We start from the raw sequence: 12471 nt of genomic DNA on the forward strand, positions 1-12471 counted from the left end.
TTCATATACTGATTCATAAGGTAATCCTAGAACAATTATTTTTTCCGCCAAGAATGGTGTTATTGCAAACGTGGTCCTTTTACAATGAACTAATTTGAACCCAACTCTTGCTAATTCTACAATTTCATGAGATATTATGAAAAACCATCTTGCCCTTAATTTTGTTGGATTAATCATAAAAGATTTGTCCCAATCTTTGAACCAATCATATTTGTAGGGGATCATGTCATACTTGTCTTTGACTTTTATCGGATAATGAGCTGCATTTAGACATTCATCCTTTACCTCCGTTTGGACAGTTGTAAATGTGATGGGTGCCATGCTTGGATATTCTTTATAGACTTCATAAATTCTCTTGAATATGAATTATTGGAATTTGGTGAGCTGAGAGAACATAGTACTATGTGGATGAGGCGAAATGTCGAATGTATTGATTATTCTCAATTTCCACATTTGAATTGGATTGATGGCTTTGTCCGGATTGAATGAAACTTCTAACATTCTATAATTGTACAAGACGGACCGTCCGTTGAAGTAATACCACCAATATCCCAGATTGGTGACACTTTCTTAATACCATCTCATAAATAAAAGTACATCTTATTTTATGTTGGATGCCATAGGGGAGTTAAAGAAATGAATATAATAATTCTAATTGTAAAAAGGTTTTAGGTTTTAGCAACTAAATGGGTTGTCCTAATGAGCTCGTTCACAGAACGGTTCTTCCCTACTGCCTGTATTTATCTAATAATTTTAGCGTTGTCTTGTGTCGTAAAGCCTAGCACGTTTTGAGTCTTTGCCAGGATGTTTCCTTTTCTGGCAGTGTAAGTCATATGGATGTGGATGCCATGTGCAAGTTCTCGAGTTAGAGTATCTGCTAAACTATTTTTATTACCATTAATATGTTCTAGGTCAAAGGTAAATTATTTTAACAAACGTTGCCATCGTAAAAGCCTTCCTTACGCTTGACTGTTAGATACATTTTTATTTATGAAGCCTAGTAGGCCTTTGCAATTAGTTCTTCTTAAAAACGGTTTTGGTGCCAAAGATATTAAAAAAATTTATATTCCTTTTATTATGGCTAATAATTCTCTTTCCATGGTGGGATAATTACATTCAGCTTGATTAGAACTTCCACTACATTACCTACATAGTTGATTATTTTCTTTTATTTTTAACGCTGCGCTCCAGTGATTGTTACTTGCATCAATTTCTAGTACTAGCTCTTCATTTTCATTAGAAAGTGTTAGGGTGGGCAAATCCTTACGTTTTTCTTTTAAAAATTGTGCTAATGTGGAGTTGGCTGAGTTCCAAGTCTAACTCTCATCATTTTTAAATTTCTTTTGTAATGGTTTTCTTATTTTAGCGAAGTCATTTATAAAATCTTAGGCATAAGTCAAACATCCTAAAAATCTTTCTAATTATTTTCTAACTGTGATTTTATCAAGAAATTTATTAATTTTTTTCAAGAACATGACTTTGTATTTTTGTTGATCATGCCTTGATTTCAAGTCCAAAAAATTCTATTTCCTTTTATGCATACACACATTTCTTTTAACCTAACACTATTCCATGTTCTTCACATTTTTCTATTATTATTATTTTGATATTTATTCTATGTTGTTCTATGAATTTAGAAAAAATAAAAATATCATCTATATATACAAGACAAATATTATTCAATTCCTTAAAGATGTTATCTATTTTTCTTCAAAATATTTGAGGTGCATTTTTTAACACAAATAGCATTACTAGCCATTCATAATGTCCTTGTGGTACACTAAAGGCTGTTAGTGGGATACTTTCTTTATCCATTTTTATTTTTTGTATCCACTTTTATAGTCTATTTTGGAGAATCAAGAGGCACCCTATATTCTGTTAAAAAAGACTTGCTTGTTTGGAATAAAATAATCTTATCTTTTGGTGTTATAATTTAATTTTTTTATAATTTATTACCATTTTGGCTTTCCCCCGTTTAATTTCAGCATGGTTTCTAACCATAAATGCTGGACTACCATGTGAACTTTTACTATCTCTAATTAATCATTTTCGTTTGAGATCTTCTATCTCTATATCATTATAAGTATATACCATTTGTTTTTCTTTAATTATTTTATTAGGGTTGATTAGGTCTAATTTAGCTATACTTTTTTCTTTATGCCAAGATTTTAACGAATCTTCACTATATAAATTTTTGCATATTTCTTGTTGCTCTTTTTGAATTTTTTCCTGAATACTAATGTCTTTAATACTTAGTGTAGTTTCACGTTTGGTTGGAAAGATTACCTCTTCACCACACTTGATGTTAATGAAGTCAATGTTGTGATGTGTAACAACTATTTTTAGCTTTAGGACTTCAATTGGTTTATTATTATTTGTAAATATACTAGTGTAAAATTTTAGTACAAGTGCTATATAATCTTTGAAAGTTATTTCCTATGATTACATCATTTGATGATTGATCGGTTTCCCAAAGTTTAGGAATGATAAAGGTGATGGAATTAATTTCTATAACTAAGTTTTGTATGGCGTCATTATGTATGAACTATTAATGGTGGGTTTTTTTTGTTCCACATATACTCAGGAAAAAGTTTCATTTCTCAGAACACATTGAGCATCCACTGTCTAAGTAAGCACATAGTTCATAAGTTTTAAATTATTCTATGCATATTTTTATGGGTATATATATACTATTAACATTAGTATATGAAAATGACATTTTATTTTTTTCATTCTTTTTACTGTATCCTTTTACAAATGTGTTGTATTCTTTCTGCGCCTGTTCTTCATCGTTTTTTGTCCAATCTATAAGATCTTCCTCATTTTCATATACTAGAACACTCGTAATTCTATATCCTATTATTCTTTTACTAACCAAACTCCAACTGGATTGTATACTAGAGTTATTTATAGAGTGTCTTCCTGATAATATACTTACATTATCCATTTCATCATTATTTTCTATCGTGCTAGGAGTCTCTATTTTACTATTTTCGATATCATCAATTTTAATTATATTTTCTCTTTTGGTAATATTTTTAGGATTATTGAAACTTGCTATCCATCGATTATCTACCTTGATCTCATTATGATTTATTCTTTTAGGTATAATTCTATCTATTGGTATTCCATTTGTAGGTTCAAATTTATCTGTTTCTATAATTTTATGTTGTATTTTAGGATCTATGGTATCATCTAATTTATATATTATTTTCCAAAATATCCTTAGTGGATAGGTGGATTCATGCATATCAATTTCTACAATTTTTATTTTTAAAGTTAAAAATCTATTTATGACTCCATCTTTGAAGCTAATATAATATTTTGGTCTGCAATTAAAACCTAATGGTTCCCCATATAGATTACTTTTTATTCCATTGATTATGAATCTTTCAAAAATTCGTTGTCTAATATCACACAAAAATGCAGATATATCTATATCTTGTCCTTTATCAAATAACGATGTAATTTGTATTTGTACACTCCTTATATGCATATATTTTACTTATTAACTTTATTTTTTTTAATACATTTTCATAATTTATTAAATCTATTTCTCCTACATTATATTCACAATCCTTAATTTTAGTATCTTCTTCCATTATTTCATATATATATTTACTTTTTAATTTGAATATTGATTTTTGATATATTTCGTTTATTTGTATTATGGGTAATATCTAATCTTTTTTTATTTCTTTTTCTTGAGAATTTTCTATGACAAATTGTTCTCCTCTTAAGTTTTCTGTACTTATTTCTTCTGTCATCATAAAATTTAGCTCTTCATCGGTATCGCTATAATTTTCGTCTTCTATTTCTATTTCTTCTTCAATTAACTCTATTATTTCTTTATTACTAAATTCTAATGCTTCTTCTTTCTCTAATTCTACACAATTCAGACTTCCTAAGACTTTTATTATTTTATTATTCTTCTTATTTCTGCATTAATTAGCAAAGTGACCTATTTCTCCATATGCCTAACATTTACAAGTTTTTTTTTTTTAATTATTTTTTCTAAAAAATATTATTCTTTTGTTGAAATTATAGGGTTTTTTAATAATATTTTCTTTTATATTTTTCTCCTTTTTGTTTATTAACACTTTTTCTTTTATAAAAATATTTTCTTTTTCTTATTGTATGCTTTTCTTTTTGAAGGCTCACATTCCTATGAATCCGATGTTTGCCAGCAATGTAAATACTATTTTTTCATTTTTCTTTGTTTCATTTTCATGCATTCTTGTTCTACCTATTCTCTTAGATATCTAATTCTATGACCCAAGGTGTCACTTGTGGCATCTCCTAATTATTTTAACCGTTTCTTATATTTTTCTTTTATATTAACATTTATTGGATATGGTAATTTATGAAAAAATATAGTTAAATGGATTTTATTTCTACTATTTGATTGTAGTAATAGCAGTATTTGTATATATAATTTTCTATATATTCTATATTCCATATTTCTATAACTTTTTGACCCATTCTCTTTTTCTTTTATCCCTATCCCACTCTTTTCCTACAATTCATCTTCAATATATTTTACAAAGAGGTTTAACATACCTTTTGGGGTAGTTTCTGCTACTAATTTTTCTCTGTCACTTTCTCTCAGGTTGTCATACCAGCTAACTACTATACCCGTAAAGCTATGTTAAATATAATTTAGAAAATTTTGTTCCTCCAACTGCTGCTATGGATATTTAAGAAATGTTGCATGCCTCTCTTTCATTGTTTTATTGCCTCACTTGTATTTGTAGCACAATCAATGTATAACAAATACCCTATAGTGCTTATTGGTTTTAGTGGTACCTCTTGTAAAAATACTTCATTTTTAGGGGTAAATTCTACATAATTGGATGTTCCCCTAGCAAAAGATCCTCTATTTAGGTAGCTACAGTGTTCTGTTCTTTTTCTATAGTCATAGTTTCTATTGTGGGATGCCTTTGGGGTTACCAAGTGCGTCCAACAGTTCAAACTCCCAATCTCTGATCTGATATCACCAGTGCAATGTGAAATAGAAAATGAGAGTCCAGATTCAACAACTTTTATGGAAAATTCATTTTCATTGCAAAATATTTGTCAGGAATGGACTACATCACCAAATTTTAGAGTCGCCACCTAATCTTTTGGAGAAATTAGGAAACCAATGACTTATGCCAAAGGCCACTATCCATCATGCTAAAGTGTCTCGGCTCGGGAACTTAGGTATGAGGGGAGAAGGTCATGAATTGAGTACCCCCACTCACCCGATCAAAAGATCGGCCTCTACTAAGTGATGCTGTGGTTTTTTTATGATCCACATATATTCATGTTCCGATTATTATTAATACTAACATTACTATATGAGGCAATCAAATATAGACTGTGTCACTGATTTTAGTTATACTTTGATTTCGTGCATTTTTGAAAACTTTTTGTGTAAACTCAAAAGCATAAGAATCAATTACATTCTAGTATGAGAAACACAACCTCCATCTACTAGCATTCATGCAAATATTTCAATTAAACATTTAGCCTCATGGTATAGCAATGAATATGATGTATAACACGCACATATAACATGCTAAATCAAAGAAACACTCACCTAGTACTTTGAGATGAGCCAAAAGAATATGTTATATACACATGTATGATCTTATATTCATGTAGCGATCCCAGTTTTGCCACTTCGCTGAGTATGTCGAGGGTCGAGCTACCCGGTCAGCTTGCGGGGGTCTAAGGGGTAGCGCTCCTTGGCGGGTTCTAGGGCAGCACCTTGGTGGGATTGAGGGGCAGCGCTCCCAAAACAAAAATACAAAATGCATTCGAAGTTTCTTGTCCGCTCGAGCGGGAGAGCAAGCCGCACGTGTGGATTTCAGGGGAGAGCAGCTTGCACACTACTAAAAAGGCAGGTGTGGAAGTGAGGTGCAGTGGGTTGGTGAGATCCAAATTTTTTTCCCTTTTCTTCTCTCTTTGGGCTAGAGTTGAATCACTTTTGTATATCTCTCTCTCTCTAAAAACATTTCCTCTCCCTTCTCTCTATATTTCCTACCGAAAACCTCACAAGATCTTTGATTGCTTCAAATCCTTTGGGATTTGGACCTAAGTTCTTTATCAAAGTTGGTTAGCTCCTCGAGGGCTTCGTTGTGTGTAGTGAAGATCGAGTTTGGACACCGTTGATTTTGGGGGTTTCATCTTATTTCTTCTTCAAAACTTAAGGTAGGGATTTTTTTAGAGTTATATATATGTTTTTGCAAGATCTAGATGATTTTCGAAATCATCCTTCGATAGCTTTGAAAATTGATTGTTAATTCAAGAAGTTGAGCGATTTTGAAAGTGGGTTTGTCTCTTGTTCTTTTAAAATGATCGTATGGGTTTTGATCTTTGTTGATTGAAGAAAAGATGATTTTGAAAAAGTTTTCTTTCAAAAGATTTGAGTTGTATAGCTTTGGTGAGAAAACCTAGAATTTGGAGATTTTTTTTAAAGAGACTGAAAATCCATGAATGATATTGTTATATTTATTTTGTGTGTCAAAATAAATGGATGTTTGGAAAATTTCTTATTTATATATATATAAATGATGAATTTTAGGGAATATGAGAATTATTGTTCATTTTGGAAATTATTGTTCAAAACATTGAAATAGTCTTAAAATGACTAATTGTTGAGGATACTTGAGAAGAGGGAATTGTGTTATTCCTTGGATGATGAATTGGAATAAAAGTATTTATATTCATCTTGTGTTATTGGCATATCAATTCATTTGATTACATTAAACTTTGAAAGTTGATTTGAAAACTTGCATTGAGAAAAGAATGTTGAGAAACAAGTTTCTATGAATTGGTTTTGTGGTAAATACGATGGTAAGTCTTGATAGGTGGTGTAGATGAAATTGAATAGGTGTCGAGCCTTCCAGCTAATACTGGTAAAAATGACAGATTATAGGTGTCGAGCCTTCTAGTCAATGCTGGTAAAAATGACAAATTGGTAGTACTTGTATAGTCTACTTGCAGACACCGACCAAGGGATTACTAGAGTCGTATTTACCGCCCTTGAAATAAATTGTTAAGTTTTGAACAATTAAAATTGCATGATATCATTGAGCATGATGGTTTTCAAAAGATAAAAATGTGATTTATCTTCAAAAAGAGCATAGCATGGCATGTGCATTTAATCCCTTGAGACTTGTATAAAGTGTATATACTTTGTTAAGAATTTTCTATTGGGCATTATGCTCATCCTACGGGATTTTTGTGTAGAAAAAAATGTGGTGATCCCACCCAACTAGGGGCATTGAAGTATGTGTGTTGGGAGTACAATGCTCTCATTTTGCTGTGACTCTGTGTGTAAGCCAAAGGCTGTGTTTGTGTGGGTTTGAATAACCGTTTTGTGTAACTAGACTCCATCCTTGGAAACTTGTAAACCCCTTGGGGGTATTTATTTGTTTATTTACTTGTTGTTGGATTAATGTATTGTTGCATGAAGACCTATTGTATCATGCAATGTAAGTTTGGATGTTTATATTCGGTTTTCCTTGAAAGAGCCATGATTGTTGTATTATCATTTGGGCTAGAAATTTGGGGTGTTATAATTCAACTAATTAATGCTTGACACCCATAATATGCAACTAAGGATTCAGTTTCTATCACATGGCATGCGTATAATTTCAAGACATGAGATAGCGCATAGAACCACCTTTTGAATTGATAAAATCCATAAACACAAATGAATTGAATCCATATGCATGAAAAAATGGATGCACAACAGGGGTATGATAAATAAAATGTGATATTGTACAACATACACAGAAAACACGTAAATAAAAGAGTTAGAAAGACATGGGATTGGAAGATTATTACAACAATTTGAATAAGAAGGGATAGAAAAGAGTGAGAGATTATTACAACACCCTAATAAATGATAAAAAAAGAAGTTGGTTGAAGAAATTATTAAAACAATGAATGGATTCAGTCAAATTAATGTTGAATCAAACAAATCATATTAAATAAAAAAAAAGAATAACTTAGCCATCAGCTCTAAGATTACCTAGGAGACCACCCCTTAGAAGTTGTCTGCTCTATTCTTGGATAAGTTAGTCGGCTATGCACAATAGTGACAGGCCGAATAGAAAAAAGACCGGCCGAACTCTTCTTCTGGGCAGAATCTACATTAGTGCAGATTTTCCAAAATAGAAGCAATGGACAATTTCTAGGGGGTGTTCATTTTTTCTACCTCTACCACCTACAAGGATCACTTAAGGGGGAGGTAGATGGGCTACAACCCTCAACAATGACATGAATAGATATGTACAATAGATATCTTGCAATAAAATCAACAATTTAAAGGGATTAAAACAAAAACAATCTTAAAGACCAAGAAATGGATAGGAACCTACATCATCTCTTTGTGAATAAGGGTAAGTTAATACCCAAATCCATACTATTAATTAGAGAGAGTAGATTAATGCAAATCATTTCTTGGTGAAAGTATTGCTTTCAAAACAAGGGATTCATCAAAGCCCTTGAAGCCTCCTCTTCTATTCATAAAATGACGTTGTTTCCACCATTTTCTATTTATAAATGATTGAGAAGGAAGATTTCAACACCCTTTGACCCAAAATCTTTTACTTTACTTCCAAAAATAATTAACAAGAAGGGATAACACAACTCTTTCAACATCAAACCTTTAGAATCCCCTAAGTAATCTTGTGAGACAACCCTCTTACTCATTAGCCTTGAGCATAGGTTGAAAAAAATAAATTAATATACTTAAGGGATAGAATAGGTGACGAATAAGTGTGAAATAAGAAAAGAAAAGCTATTCTATATATTAAACTTGTGAATGGATGGCTAATTGCTGATCCCAAACACATCTATAAGGATCCAAATACATAACAGCAATGAAACTAATCCTAAAAGAACAAGAAGGAAAAGAAGAAAAAACTATCAACTCAATTGATGGGTGGCTAAATCCTATTCCCCCCCACATCCATGAGGACTTACAATAATTATATGATGAAAATAAAGTTTGAACTGAAGAAAGAGTAGGAGAAAAGTGATTAAAGATGCAAAAATTCACCTCTTAAAGAGGGTGAGTGCCTTTGTTCCACAAACTCTCTTTTGGTTCCCTCAAGAACTTTTAGATATGTTGTTTAATGTCCAATTTCAGTCCAGGAGCTTATGATCAAGCTTTAATGGAGTTTTTAATGTTAGAAATTGAATGTGTTAGGTAAGGAATGAAGGAGGGAGATAGGGAAAACCAATGGCTTGTATAAGCATTGGGCAAGATTTTCCAACCCTTAGAAAGAGCCTGTTGAGCTCTATTTATAGAGCATGGGTGTAAATATTGAAGATATTTACGTAAAGTGTGTTGAATAAGATGAAATCCCCGAAAATGCTCTGTACCCGAAACATTCAGCTGGCTGTCCCACTTGGTGATCGGCCTAATGCATTTTTGATCGGCCGTCAAATGTTGTCCATCCAGTTAGAAAGCATATCATTAGATCAACAAAGTAAGGTATGCTTGAACTGAGAGGAGAAATAAGCATTTCAAAACATTTCACCATTTCCATTTACTTCTACTACATCCATTGCTCTGTTTGTTTGAAAGAATACAACACTTTGATTTTGAAAATATAAGCCTTAAGACATATTGACAACGTTTGAAACTGCACAACTAAATCCATTTTGAAAAATGTTTTTCCACTATTCAAAAGGTACTTTGGTTAAAACAGGTGCTTGTTTGGTTTAGAAGCTCAGACTTCAAACTTTTGGCCAAGGACTTCATAGGACTAGCACATCTCGTTTTCATCATTGGGTACCCAAGAGAGAGCGCCCAAGTCTTAAAACTGGTCAAAAATGGTGTGCCTATAGTTGCTCCTCTTTAATAAAGCTAGATGTGTCATTTCATGATGTGAGTGAATGCCGAAGCTCGAAGACGACTCTTATGACGAGGCTGTAAGACTTGGGAAAATAAACAATATGCAGATAAAATTTAGTTGAACTCGAGGGTTACATATGTATCCCCATCAAAGGAATCAAACCAACGTATTTCAGGGGCAGAATGCAAATGCCATGCTCAAAATATACTTGAAAAGTTGGGCTTACGCGCTGTCATGATTTGAGAATTATGCTTATGTATACCACACTGCTGGAGTGTTGGAAAGCTTTATGATGCAAGCACTGTAAAAGGAGACGAGGTGGAACAAAGATAAAGTTGCAAAGATGGCAAAACAAAGAGGAGAACCTCATGTAAATAACATAAAGCAAGCTAACAATTGTGGAAAGTATAAAGAACAACACACAAACATACAAGCATGCTTTACATGAATAAAAGAAATGCAAAATGCACATGTGCTGCAACATAGGAGAGAAAGAGAAAAGGATGGCCATAGCCAAAGTCCTATATGATTGGCAGTCATAGCAACAAGGAACTCTACAACATACTCCAAACAAAGTACAATGAGAAGAGAGAAAATGAGTGGTGTTAACTACCAACCTGTGCATGAGGCGGTATTAACTGAGGGTGGTGTTAACCGCCAACCCACGTAGGGGGCAGTATTCACCGAGGTGGTGTTAAATGCTAACCCACGAAAGGGGCGGTATTAATTGAGTTGGTGTTAACTGTCGGTATTAACAGATGTGGTGTTAATTGCCAACCTGCACAGGGGGCACTATTAACTGAGGTGGTGTTAACTGCTAACCCACGTAGGGGACAGTATTAACTGAGGTGGTGTTAACTGCCAACGCACGCAGGGGGCAGTATTAACCGAGGTGGTGTTATATGCTAACCCACGTAGGGGGCGATATTAACCGAGTTGGTATTAACTGCTAACCCACGTGGGGGACTGTATTAACTGATATGGTATTAATTGTTAACCCACACAAGGGGCGATATTAACCAAGATGGTATTAACCGCCAACCCACGCAGGGGGTGGTATTAACCGAGGTGGTATTAATCGCCAACCCATGCAAGGAACGGTATTAATCAAGGTTTCACCCTTTACACATTTTGCATGTGTAGGTGGTGATTGCAACAATAGAAACATCATGCCACTAAGGCAAATGTAGGAAAAATGCAACACAGTAAGGACAAACCCTCCTCTTTGCTGGTGCCACTGAACAACTGTACCTCAGAATGTGATAGGGATAATAACCATACACCACTAGATAACTATTGCACACTTCTGAACACCTTTATTCCAACATACTACTGATAATGCTTTGGCGGCTCAAAAATTGACCGGTCGAATTCAAATGTAGCCAGCCGGTCCTAATGGGTAATTCCAAGGACAGAACTGACCTTTCACATTTTTGGAAGTTTATAAAAAGGCACAACCATCTATCTTCCATTCATTTTTGTCTGAAAACATCTCTCCAGCTCTCTGAACTCATTTCCATTCACTACCCATGGCTAATGATGATTTCCTCTCATTTTCTCCCAACTAACCCATTGGTTTTGATGAACTTGAGACCTTGGAGGATAGTGGGAGCTCTTCCGGCAATACTGTAGCTGAGGCACTTACACAGCTTGGGGCTACCCTATGGTGGTGGCCGGGGCTGGGGTTAGGGCTATGGACATTTGGTAGATGATGAGCCTATTTGAACGTTGGCCCATGGTAGACGGCAATACTATAGTCTGGGCCAAGCTCCTAGAGAGAGATGAGGCATGGGACACTGAGAAGGATGCAGATGTGGACGAAGTCCCTTACCTCCAGGTCCATTTCCTCCACACTTTTCAGATTTCCACCTGGCGTTAACTACTTGAAATTGATCTTTTCTTCTGAATGGTCATATACAACTCTCCCATTATCCAATTTATTCTTCTTCTTTTTTAGGAAGAAGTTGCTTCTCCTAATGTGATCATCATTAGCAGCGATGATGACGAGGAGGATAACGAGCTGGATAGGTACTTTGACGACCCTTCTCCTGGTAGTAGCAACTTTGGCAGTGATCACTACAACAAAAAAGGGTTTTTACGACGCACAATGCACGCTGTAAAAACCCTTCTACGACGTGCAGTGCACGTCATATTATGACCAGTCATGGAAAGTCATTCACTTTCAACGACATGCTTTGTACGCCGTTAAAAACTATTTAACGGCAGATTTTGTACGTCGTTGTTACTTTTTCTACGACATGCTATAGTAAGCCGTTAAAAACTATTTAACGACAGATTTTGTGCGTCGTTGTTACTTTTTCTACGACATGCTATAGTAAGCCGTTAAAAACTACTTAACGACAGATTTTGTGCATCGCTGTTACTTTTTCTATGACTACTTTTGCATGCCGTTAATTGGTGAGACAAATAATGACACTGATTGCGCACGGTAAAATATATAATACAATGACTTATTATGCCTGCTGTAAAATATGCAATTTTTTTTATTTTATTTTATTTTTAAATTCAACTGGTTCTATTTGACCAATTTTGTACAATCTAACAAATATTACAAACAAGTATCACAAAACATCAATCAACCACCAAAATATTG

Source organism: Camellia sinensis, chromosome 2 (assembly GCF_055761805.1).
Source record: "Camellia sinensis isolate YWXY chromosome 2, ASM5576180v1, whole genome shotgun sequence".
Taxonomy (NCBI): Eukaryota; Viridiplantae; Streptophyta; class Magnoliopsida; order Ericales; family Theaceae; genus Camellia; species Camellia sinensis.